Source organism: Silurus meridionalis, chromosome 7 (assembly GCF_014805685.1).
Source record: "Silurus meridionalis isolate SWU-2019-XX chromosome 7, ASM1480568v1, whole genome shotgun sequence".
Taxonomy (NCBI): domain Eukaryota; kingdom Metazoa; phylum Chordata; class Actinopteri; order Siluriformes; family Siluridae; genus Silurus; species Silurus meridionalis.
Genome location: NC_060890.1, coordinates 13126173 through 13139713, shown reverse-complemented (window position 1 = coordinate 13139713; position 13541 = coordinate 13126173).

Sequence of the window (13541 nt, the reverse complement as noted above, 5' to 3'; positions counted from 1 at the left end):
TATATATATATATATATATATATATATATATATATACATATTATATATACATATAAAATATTAATCTTGAGATTGAGATTTGTAGTTTGGAAAGTTAAGTAAGGAAGCGATGCAGCAGCAACATTGTGTGAAAAGCAAGAAGAAATGGATCAGGAAAGGGATCATTTGAATGGCAAATGTAGCTTCAAAACCCTGCCAGATGGTTCTCTAGACAAGACTGGTTCTGCATTGCACTCCCCACTGTTATTTGAACAGTTTATTTAGACTGATAAATAAATTCTTTTTGTATCACCCTGTTTTGATCTCAATTAGCAGAAGGTAATGTTTTTGTGAGCCTTTATTTTCTACCTTGTATAGTTAAACACAATTTCATAGTGTGAGATTATTTACTTCAAGTGTGAAGGATCAAGGGAATAATCTTTAGTTGACCAGTGCACTTCTACAATATGCCTCTTGTTTTGATGCATGTGATGCATACTTTTTTGTTGAGCTGTTTTATAATACAAGGGATGTTTAGTTAATAATTACAAGTGAAAAGTTAGATGCTACATTCTATTAGTAATACTAAGTGATGTTATATTCAGGTGAATATGCCTATTTGTTTTTGCTTGAGTTTGCAATCTCATGCTTTCAGCATATTTTTTTAGCCTGCTGTAAATGCTGTATTGTTGTAATAAATATACTTGCATTTAGCAAGCATATTTGTTCACTCCAATGTGAATGAGTATTAAAAACTTGAAAATTATCCCTATGACATTTAGAAGAAAAGAAAAGAAAGTGCAGTTTATTTGCGATTAATTAGCGATTAATCATGAGTTAACTATGGACAACTGTGCGATTAATCGTGATTAAATATTTTTATTGATTTTTTACATAGATCTAAAAAATAATAATAATAATTATTATTATTATATATATATATATATATATATATATATATATATATATATATATATATATATATATATATATATATAGAGGCATTTTCAGTATCTCACAAAAGGGACTGCACCCCTCCCTTACATTTCAGCAACCATTTTTTTATATCTTAATAATTATATTATATAATATATCTACAGGGACAATACTATAGAAATTAAACTTGGATTTACTTCAAAGTAGTCAATTTGAAGCTTGTATTGCAGTACAGATTTACTGTCCTCTAAAAAGAACTCAACATACAGCCGTTATTGTCAAAATAAATGACAACAAATGTGAGTACACGCTAAGTGAACATGTCAAACCTGTGTCCAAATTGTCAGTATTTTGTGTGAGCACCATTATCTAGCACTGCCTCAGTTGTCCTTCAGCACTCATACAGCTCCAGACCATGATGCTACCATCACCATGCTTTAATTTTCTTAGTACTCCTCATGAGAGCATCACTACACATGCTGAGCCAAACAAGTTCATCTTGTTCTCATCAGACCACAGGACATGGTTTCAGTAATTCATGCTCTTGGACAGGTTGTAGCCTAGGCCATCTTTGTGGAGTGCAACAATTCTAATTATCATATCCTCATAGAGTTGTCTGCCATGAGGTGCCATGTTGAACATCCATTAGTCAGTATAAGATTATTGTACTCAAAGCACCAAATTTTACTGCTCTAATACAAGATACACAAGTTTGTATGATCCTGTCAAGCAGACGAAAATATGAACATGATGAATAGGACATGTGGCTTTGCATCGTTACATGACATACAGCTGTTGTCACTTAGGATGTACTCACTTTTGTTGCCAGTTATTTAGAAAATAATGGCTGTTCGTTGAGTTATAATTTAGAGCAGTAAATCTGTACTGCTATACAAACTGCAAAGTTTCATTTTGAATGTATTAGCCATTCATTGAGAAGATCTACTAAAATAGTTACGTGAGGGGGTACTTACCTTTGTAAATTACTCTATATATATATATATATATATATATATATATATATATATATATATATATATATATATAATGAGAGAGAGAGAGAGAGAGAGAGAGAGAGAGAGAGAGAGTAAGGCTGTCAAAATAAATGCGTTAACGCGTTTACACAAATTCATTTTAATGGCACTAATTTTATTAACATGTGATTAATGCATATATATATATATATACTTTATAATGTAATAATTTTCTTATATCCTCTTCCTGTCACGATAAGTTTTTGATTGAGATTACTGTATACAGCACATCCAGCTCTGGATAAGGTCACCTGCTAAATGGTGTCAGTATAAATGTTAAATTAGGAACCATTTCTTATGTGTTTGTTTAAAGTAATGATTTCATCGTATATAGAAAAGGGTACATGGAGGTCTAGGCACTCTGCTTGTGTGATCAGAGTGAAAACCAATTACTTTTCTCATTCTCCCTTCTGCACTTACCGAATGAGGTGAACTAGTGCAGAACTCTTATTTATACAAGGACTTGTCCTTTTGTCCTTATTACTGTGTGTGTGTGTGTGTGTGTGTGTGTGTGTGTGTGTGTGTGTGTGTGTGTATACATGTTGTGTGTTTGTTCCAATGCTCTAAATTGTTGGACTTTTTAATACTCTTTACGAAACCGATTATGCTGTGTAGATGTGGTAAAAAATATATATTTAAAACACAGCAGCATCAAAACATAATAATAAATGAGAAAATTACATTGGATAAAAACAAGAAACAAGGCCAATCAGATCGTATTTGTTCATTTGAGCTCTAAATGATTGTTTATCTCCTGCAGGGTAACGAATTATGGGCATGGACATGGCTCTGCTATATGCCTACTGCCATTTAAACAGGGTGTTGTGTGTAATTACAGTCGCAAATAGCTGCCCAGCGGAGCACACTCTTTATAGCAGAAGACGCTGTCACTGTGATTTACTATTAGTTGTGGACTATCAATCATTACTGAGGTTTCATTTTCAAAACTCTGACAACATTTTGAATTAGTCATTGTACATGTGTATGTGTTTGTTTGTTAGAGCTGGTGTGTGTGTGTGTGTGTGTGTGTGTGTGTGTGTGTGTGTGTGTGTGTGTGTGTGTAAATGAGACTGTTCTTGTGTTCGGGTACTGTTTGGGAAAGGAAATTACATAGCGAATGTTTCTGGATTCTGTTCATGTGCTGAATGTGATGTGCATATAAATGTTTTATTTCCAAATTGGCATGAATGATTAATGACATTCACTTTGACATCATCCATCTTGCTCCATAGCCGAGCAAGTCTTTTCTATTTATTGTGGGCTGCCCACAATCTGGGACCTAGCTGATGCATTGTTTAGTAAATAAATTCGCCCGGTATACATGTAAATATTTTCACAGATTTATAGGCAAGTGACAGTAATATCTGTGATGCTATTAACCAAACATCATATGAAATGTACCCACAGGTGCTCAAACTTTTGATAGATATAAAGGCAAACAATAATTGTTTAATTATTGCATTTAAGATAAATTCACCCAGATAAATGTTTAGAGTTGGCCAGTTGAACATTTTTTCCACATTTTTATTTAATTTTTTTTTTCCCTTATTCCCTCTTTTCTTTAATGCATAATATTGTTTAAAGTTTTATTATATTTTCTGTAGCTGGCTTTAGTTTTTTCTGTAGCCTCACTTAAGCATTTCATTGTACAAACTGTTACTGACATCTGTACATATGAAAAATAAAAAAAAACCTAAAACTATGTAGTATCTAATAACTGTCATAAGAACCTCAGCTCTTCTGTGAAGATTTTCCAAGATTTTATGTGTGGTTCTGGTTATCTAAGGGAGATAGTAAGGGCAGGTACTGAGGTGCAATTAGTGGGTGCAATCAGTACTCAAACTCTTCCACTCCCAACCCATGTAAACCATATCATCATGCAGCTTGCTTTGTGCACAGAGCCACTGTAAAGCAAAATACATCATACACAGCGGTGTGCATTATATAATATAATATAAAAAGTTGGGATGCTGTTTAAAATGTAAATACAGGTAGTCGTCGACTTACGACCACGATTAGGACCGACAGATCGGTCGTAAAAAGATTTAGTCGTAAGTAGAGTAGGCTATATGTACAGTACTATGAAAGGAGGCCGGAAGCTGGTACGCACTGTCGTATGCCGCGGCTAGCTGCGTAGCCGCGGCGTACGACAGTCGTAACACGATTTGGTCATAAGTAATGTAGGCTATATGTACAGTACTGTGAAATTATGCCTGAAGCTGGTAAAAATACGATTTGGTCATAAGTAATGTAGGCTATATGTACGTCGTAAGTTGCATAGGTATTAGTCGACGACTATCTGTATAAACAGAATGCAATTATTTGATTTACAAATTGTATAAACGCATATTTAATTCAAAAAAGAACATTTAAATGTTTATTAAATATTAAATGTTTAATTTGATTAAAATTGTAAATTTTCTCTAATTTACTACACCACTGTGTAACATCACCCCATCTTTTAACAACAGTCCACTTATGTTAAATAACTGAGGATACGATCTGCTGTAGTTTTGGGAGAGGAATGTTGTCATATTCATGTCTGATACAGGATTCTAGCTGCTTAACAATGAAAGGTTTGGAGGCAGGCCAGTTCAGCACCCACACTCTTCTACTACGAAGCCATGCTGTTGTAATAGCTGCAGTATGTGTTTGCTTTTTTCATTGTCTTGCTGAAATATGCAAGGCCTTCCATATAAAAGTAGTAGTCTGAATGAAAGCATATGTTGCTCTTAAACCTGTATATACTGTTCAGCATTGATCGTGCATTTGTGGATGTTCACAGTATAATTTCTGAAGTTTTTCGAGTCTAAACAGTGATTTCCATTACATAATTATGCCTGTTTTTATGCAATGCCATCTGAGGGCCCAAAGATCTTGGGCATCCAGTATTGATTTTTTGTCCCGTGCACATAAAGGTTTCTCAAGATTCTCTTTTGATCATATTTACATTTACATTTACATTTGCGGCATTTAGCAGACGCCCTTATCCAGAGCAACGTACAAAAGTGCTTTGAGTCTCTAGTAATGAATAAATCTACACTGGTACGCCAGATAACAAACTTAATATAAATATAACTCTTGAATTCTACAAACTTGGAAAGTGCTAATTTAAGTGTTTCAGGAAGAGGTAGGTCTTTTGTCCTCACTTGAAGATAGTCAGGGACTCTGCTGTACGGACATCTAGGGGAAGTTCATTACACCACCTCGGTGCCAGAACAGAGAAGAGCCTTGAAGTGTACTTACCTCTCATTCTGAGAGAAGGTGGTACCAGTCGAGCAGTGCTGGAGGATCTCAGACAGCATGGTGCAGTGCGAGATGTGATGAAGTCACTGAGGTAAGATGGCGCTAGTCCATTTTTGGCCTTGTAGGCAAGCATCAGTGTTTTGAATCTGATACGTGCAGCTACTAGAAGCCAGTGAAGGGAGCGCAGCAGTGGGGTGGTGTGGGAGAACTTGGGCTGATTGAACGCAAGCCATGCAGCTGCGTTTTGGATCATTTGCAGTGGACGAATAGCCTTCAGGGAGTTGCAGTAGTCGAGTCTTGAAAAGACAAGAGACTGAACAAGCACCTGGGCAGCCTGTGTGGACAGAAATGGTCGAATCTTTCAGATGTTGTAGAGAAGAAATTGACAGGAGCGAGCCACATTAGCGGCATGGGGGAAGAAGGACAGTTCATTGTCCATAGTTACCCCAAGGTTACGAGCAGTTGCTGAAGGGGAGAGCAGAGAGTCATGAAGTGTTATTTGGATATATTGTGTACTAGAGATGATAAAATATAAAAAAATTTTTTAGCTTTTTACAAATGTTTTACAGACCTCTGCAAAGCTTTATTTTTGACAGACTCTGTCTCTTTAAGATACACATTTTATACCCAATTATGTTGCTGACCTGTTGCCACTTAACCAAACTAGTTGTTAAATGTTCCTCCAGCTGTTTCAAATTTCTTTTCATTAAAATTGTATATTCCCCTAATGTTCTTTTGTGAATAAAATATGGGTTTGTTAGATTTGCAAATCATTGTGTTCTGGTTTTATTTACATTTTACAGTGTTTATATATATATATATATATATATATATATATATATATATATATATATATATATATATATATATATATATATATATATATATATATAATCATATGTATAAATCTTTGTTCTGTTCACTCAAAATTTTCAATAATGTGAGGAAAGGAAATTATGGAGTAATGAACAGATCACATTTTCTGGTAAAATATAATGGCAATTTATATCATGTATCATGAAACAATCAAATAAAAATAACAAAAAGGAAAAATTGTAATGTATATTTCATAACTAATTAATACATTTAAAATTATTTGGAATTTGTCATGGTAATTGTACTTGGCAACTTTGTCCTAATTTGGTAATCTAGGATCAACCTACATTAATTAATGGCCAGCCCATAAAACACCATTTAACACAGTAGAATACAGTAAATAGATCAGATAGAAGAAGATACATAGTCTTTTACTGTGTCTTTTGTAACTAATTATCAGGTTATCGGAACTTTGGAGGTCATGTTTTGTGAAGATAATTGCAGATGTTAATTCTAAGGTTGATGGGGCAAATGCAGTGGATACCGATACTTGATCATAATCTGATTCACTGTAATCAATACACAGATGCCCTTTGCTTGTCTGCATGTAGAAGAACACTTTAGAGGTGATTTAGAAGGTTGAATATAGTCATGGGAAATACTTCAGAGATATGCACTTGCCAAACTTTTCTAAATTCAGACATTTAGAGATTATTATGATCTGATAAACATAGGTGTTTTCAATAGCCTTTGATGCTATGGTTTCTTCAGTTACAATGTGGTCTCTTATTCCTTATACCAGCTTCAGCACAATAGGAAATGTAGGATGTGATGTGACAAGGAGACAGATTAGTTCAATGTGAGGAACACATGCGTAGGCATAGGAGTGTGGACAGATGAATGATAAACTGCTCTCCAAATGGTTTTCTATCCAGAGTTTGAACATGAATTGGGGTTGCCAGAGGTTGCACAGGAATCAGACGTCTATAAAGGTTGCTAGCACCTTTAGTGCCAATACAATATTTGAATGATGTATTACAACTGGTATGCATAATGGCTTAGTGGTGTACTTTTTAAATTAGCATGTGGTTGTTCCCCCACAAAAGATGCTCTCTTGAGAACAGGGCAAATGGGCCATTGTATGATGCAGTGGGAGGTCTTTCCACCATAGAGTCTTTTCTATAATCATGTTTGGCATGCATCATAGATCGGTTTGTTGCTGCTGATTTGCATAGATTCTTATGTGGAAGTGGATACAAATAGGCAAATTGTTCATTGTCTTTATAGGGTAGTTCACTGAATACATCTTTCATTAAATATTGGTGATTGGATTGATTTGGTCCATATACTTCTGTTAGCCAATCTTTATGCAAACTTTAAGCTGAATAAAGACGTGTTCACCTTCTGTATCTGAGCTTTGAGTTAGGCTTTTAAAACATACAGTATTGTGTAAAAGTTTTAGGCAGGTGTGGAAAAAAAATGCTATAAAGTAAGAATGCTTGAAAAATATTAATGTTAATAGTTCAATGATAATATGGATAATAATCAATAACAAAATAAAAAAAGAAAAATCCAAATCAAATCAATATTTGGTGTGACCACCCATTGCCTGCAAACCAGTATAAGTTCCTCTAGGTACCTCTACACTTGCCCACAGTTTTTGAAGGAATTTGGCAGGTTGTTTTTTTTCTGCCTCAAATCCTTCTGTCTCATTATGCAATTTTAGACAAACTCGATTATGTTGAATTCAGGCCTGTGTGGGGATCAAATCATTACATAGATAGTTCTTAATGACATTGTTTGAATGTTTAAGGTTGATTTCCTGCTGTAGATAAATATAGAGTCAATCAGATGCCTCCATTATATCTATGAATGATGGATAAATATCTCTTTGTATTTCTCAGCATTGAGGACACCATTAATCCTGCCAAACTCTAACTCTACATGCAGAAATGCAGCCCCAAATATGCAGGAAACCTTCAACGTGCTTCACTGTTGCCTGCAGACACTCATTATTATACCACTCTCCAGTCCTTCAGCAAACAACTTGCTTGTTTCTTTGTGCTTATTCAAAATAGCTTGAACAGGACATCTTTAAACTCCAGTCTGCTTTGAAATCTTTGTCTGGGGACCTTGCTGACGGAGTGTAACTACCTTGTGTCTTGTTGCTGTACTCAATCATGCCATGGTGTATGACCTGTGACATGAAACTGTCTTCCACAACCTTACCTTAGTAGCAGAGTTTGGCTTTTCCTCACCCAGTTTTAAACCTCCTATGCAGCTGTTTCTGTTTCAGGTACTGACTGTGTTTCAACCTGCATATGAAATTGATCATCAGCTTGGAATAAATGTTTAATCATTAACCTGCCTCTGATCCTATAAAATCCTGGCATTGTGCAAGTGTACAGAGTGTGCAAATGTAAGAAATGAAAGCCAAAGTGTAGTCACACTAAATATTGATTTAATTTGGATTCCTTCCTCCATTTTCCTAAATGTTATCATTTAGGAAAATGGAGGAAGGAATCCAAATTAAATTAAACAAATACTTAACACATTTATTTTTGAAAGCATTTTCACTTAACAGCATTTTTTCACAAATGGCAAAGACTTTTGCACTTTTGCAAAACCTGCTTGTGCTACTATATGTGCTAGCATTCTCAAAGTGACACTACTGTATATGTGATAAGAGTTCCATAATTTGTTATTAGCAGCAGGGTCGATGTTAAGCTCTGCAAAATATGTCATGCACACTTTTTTTTTAGCTTATGACCTTAAAAGTAAGTAATTAAACAAACCATATCATAATTTTATGAGAAATTTAGGCTTTGCAGTGTTGAGCTTTCTTTGTTCAGATAAAAAAAAAAATTATTTCCTACATTATTTCCTACCAGCAAAACATTCTTGTCAGCTGAATTAAAGTTCATGAAACTGTTCCCATATAAAGGTAGGATAAAACCTAATTCACATCACATTTTCTTAAATTATATTCTGCCCTTGCTGTTTTCTTTGCAGTCTGTACTATTGCATTGCTTTTTTATTTACTGAACAAAGGCAAAGACCCAAGATTTATCTTTTGAATTTTATACGACAACATAAAGACGTCTATTTGCGCACGATTTTATTGAAAATTCTCCCATTAGAGTAATATGAATAGTTTGTAATAGTTTTTTTTTTAATGAAAGAACAGAACTAGACAACAACATGCTTTATGTAATTGGCTTTTCATACAAAGGGCTCAAGGAGAAAGTAATTTATCCTTGAAAATGTGCTCATATTAATGTGAGCAGGAAGCTGCCTGGACTGAAATCCATTGAGAGACTGACTGAAGGATATAGCATTTTCCTCTGGGATTTGGTGAAAGAGAGTTTTTCCATTTTGGGGGAAGTGATGGGAATTGATTTAGGCACTTGTTCTACTGCATTGACCGCCACCCTGCTGGCATTTTACTGAAGCACTCTGTCTCTGATCAATGTTAGCACACGTGAAGAACAGCTGAATGGCAGATATATGAGATCTTTCCTTGAAAAAATAACAAAAGGAGTCATAGACAAGACAAACATTTGCTCAAATTCATATCAGGTGTAAGTAAACAAACAAACAAACAAACACATACACACACATACACACACACACACACACACACACACACACACACACACACACACACACACAGCAGTGCACATTGCAATTCTTCTAAAACAAACCCCCAGCCAGATAACCAGTTTAAGGATACTGAATGAACTGTAGTCAACAATGCAATGTAAATTGCAAAAAACCCTTTGTATATAACCAGTTTATAATGTTTATAATGAAGTTACAAAGTTGTTGAAGCTTCAGTGTTTTTTACAAATAAAATGCAGAGAATGAAAAAGAACTGTGTTTAGATTCTCTCTGAATGAGAGGTATTTACTTGTATTCATTTAAAATGAGTCTCACAAAAGTGTATAATAGGAAAGTATTTTGTGTGTTCACATACCTAACAATAGTTCCCTTGATAGATTAACCTACCAATTCTGTTGCTCTAAGATTATAAATGGTTTAAGAAAGACTCTATGGGAAGGTGTGTAGGGATTTAGTGGTAACTTCTTGATAAAGTACAGGTACCATTCATAAAAAGTAAATATGGTGTTCATGTGTTCTTAAATCTGATTGGTCAGAATCGTATGATGATTGTACAGATGACTGTAATTCAACACATTTAATACATTATTGTTTTTTTTCACAGTAATGGCTCAGTCACTGGAACCTGCATAGATGGGCAATTTGCATAAAAGTAATAATATATAAATAAGAAAAAAACTTTAACAGTTATTTAACATAAACAACTTTTTGTTCACGTTAATTTAAAAAAGAAAAAAGCATGTCTTTCGGAAACCTCTGGGATGGAAATGACTGCTGATAGTTATTATAACGTAAGTAATAAAAGAAACTCACCTGATAACAGTGGGTGCAACTATACTATTGTATATGCTTTAAAAGCATCATGTGATTTTCATTAATATGTTAAAAATTGCAATTCTGTCCAAATGTGGGTGTTTAAAAAAAATTTTATTCTATCATACCCATTATGAATTTGTTTAAAATAAAATATAGAACACGGTCTGTTGTGTTTTATCACTTTGATAATAGAAATTAAATTGGTTTGGTAGATAAGAAAAATAAATCAAAAGACCACTGTATCAAAAAAAAGATCAAATTTGCATTTAACAACCCACACCTTTTTCTTAAGTCTCTAATCTAAGTAATATAACATATAATTAAAAGCAATAGTCTTCTTTCATTTGCAGTGAATTTTAAACTTGTTCTGGGTTGTTGCTGCATGTCTCACAAGCATTTTGTTTGAATTCTAGCATTATAACTTTTTTCAGTCTGCTAGAAAATGTACTATTTTTTAATGATTTAATATCTTGAGAGATCTATTCTGAGCCACATGAAACACAATACTCACATGTGATCTAGCTCATAAGACATCACTAAAGGCCAGTTCTTTCCTTATTGGATTCTCAAAATGAGAAAAAGGGCATTATTTCCCGAACATAAGTGATATTAGTGCCTTATATGCTTCACTATACTAGAGACAGATGTTAAAAGTCACAGTTTGTCCTTACAATACTACATTTCATTGACTTTGTGTCAAAATCTGAGAACTGAACAATGATCGAACAAAATTAAAAAGACAAGAAACTAGTTTTCTTGCGCCGAACACACAAAATATGGTTCGAAAGAAAACATGATGCTTGCATGCCCATTGTAGGGGCATTTGACAGTGGATAGGCTTTAGCATGGGCACTCTGACTGGTTCCATATGCAGCAAGCTGTGATGCACTGTGTGTTCTGACACCTTTCTATCATAGCCAGTACTAATTTTATCAGCAATTTATGCTGCAGTAGCTCTTCTGTGGGATCGGAGTGATCAGACCAGATGGGCTAGCCTTCACTCCCTATGCATAACAATGAGGCTTTGGCGCCTACAACCCTGCTGCCAGTTCACTGGTTGCCCTTCTTTAAACCACTTTTGGTAGGTACTAACCGCTGCATACCAGGAACCTGCCTGCTTTTAAGATGCTCTGGCCTCTTTATCTACCAATCTACAAAATACAATTTGACTGTTAACTTGCTGCATTATATATCTCACCCAATGACAGGTGTGTGTGTGTGTGTGTGTGTGTGTGTGTGTGTGTGCGTGTGTGTGTGTGTGTGTGTGTGTGTGTGTGTGTGTGTGTGTGTAAAATAACCTGAAGGACAATTATGACAAGCACAAGACGAAAGCGACATTCGACTGCCTAAAGAACAAAAAAGTATATGGCACAGTCAAAGATCCAACATGAAATGATTGTCACCTTGTAACAATAGATTTTGGGTTTGTGTTTTAAAATAAAATATTAAAAAGAATTGATCAATAGAATTGATTGGAAGCTGCTGTCCCCAAATCAAATTCTTTGTGTGTGTAAACATACTTGGTAAAAATGCTGATTCAGATTACATGTTTTTTTGTGGTAGTGTTAACAGAAGTATTAATAAAAACTTGTCCATAATAGCTTTAGACGTGTGACACGAAAGGGTAAAGGCCATTTCTGAGACTGTACTGTGGCTCTGGTCTGTGGAGATGTGCATGTGTGAAACACCACAGTGCATCACCCTATTATCAGCACAGCAGCATGCATGATTCTGCCATGTCTGAAGATGAAATAGTTGGGCAGAGAGTTTTTTTATGTTAGGTGTTTGCTTATTTATGAGTGTCTGTTCCAGAGTCAGAGTGAAGGAAAACCAATGTGCAGAAATGCATATGTACAAGTTTGTTGTCTATATGTATGATGGGTTCTCTCTCTGCTTATAATGCCACATATAGTATGTGAAAAATCTTGTCTCTTGCATGACACAATGCACAATGATAATAAAACATTAATAACAAAATGGCCTTTTATTTGTGGCAATGGAGCAATATTTCTCTTTTTAAAGAAACATGCTTTGCATTGATATTGTGTCAGTGTTGCTGCTTGTCCTTCAACAGACTCACTTTCTTATTTAGGCTATGCTGGTGTGTTCTTCTGCATGCAGATTCTCTCTGTGTGTGTGTGTGTGTGTGTGTGTGTGTGTGTGTGTGTGTGTGTGTGTGTGTGTGCGTGTGTGTTTGTGAGTGTGTGCTATTCACTTTCCCCTGTGTGTCACAGTCTCTTGTCTGTGGGAAGGTGCTCCAGAGAAAAGAGAGCTCTCTGTTTGATTTAGCCCTGATTGAACATGATCATCAATTGCCTCTCTCCGTGCTTATGTTTACACATTCTGTGCCTGAGAAAGTGAGAAAGAACCCTATCTATCCTGCGTGCCTCTCCTGCTTCCTGTAATCCCACATTGGATCTCATGCCAGGAGTAGTGGACATGCTTCATGGCCTCTCTGACCACAACTTGCAACTCAGCATTTACTGGTGTGAATTAGTAAGATTAAGATCCAACAAACTGTTCCCAAACGTATGCATATTGCTGTAATGTTTGCCAGAATCTGACACTGGGCTATTGTTACTAGCCAACTGGCAGAAGTGAGAGAGGTAGAGAGAAAACGATGCATTCAGGAGCCTGTTAGTTATCAAAATGGTCAATTTACATGAGGCTCCAGTCCAGGTTGGGGAGCTATACAGGGAAGAGAAGCAAATGATGGGAGCACTCAAACTTAGAGTGCTTCATTAAGGCAATAACTGCTCTAATGGGTTTTCTGTCAGGAAATTACTTGTGTTTTGTGGCAGCAATATTAAAGTGTGTTGTTGCCAGAATCAGAGTGGCATTAGATACTAATGTTTCTAAATGATAAATTTGAACTAAATAAAGTATAATTTACTTGAAGAACAATGAACCAGATAGTGATGTGCATTGCATAATTTAAGAGGACCAGTATCAGTCCAAATCTCAAAAGCGCTTCCATTTGTTGTTATGGCCGTATTGATTTTCTCCAGCATCTGTTAGATAAAATGGTTCTTTTCAAAGTGTGGATTTGTATTATCCCCTCTTGCAATACATTCTTGATACCTTTCTGTTTAC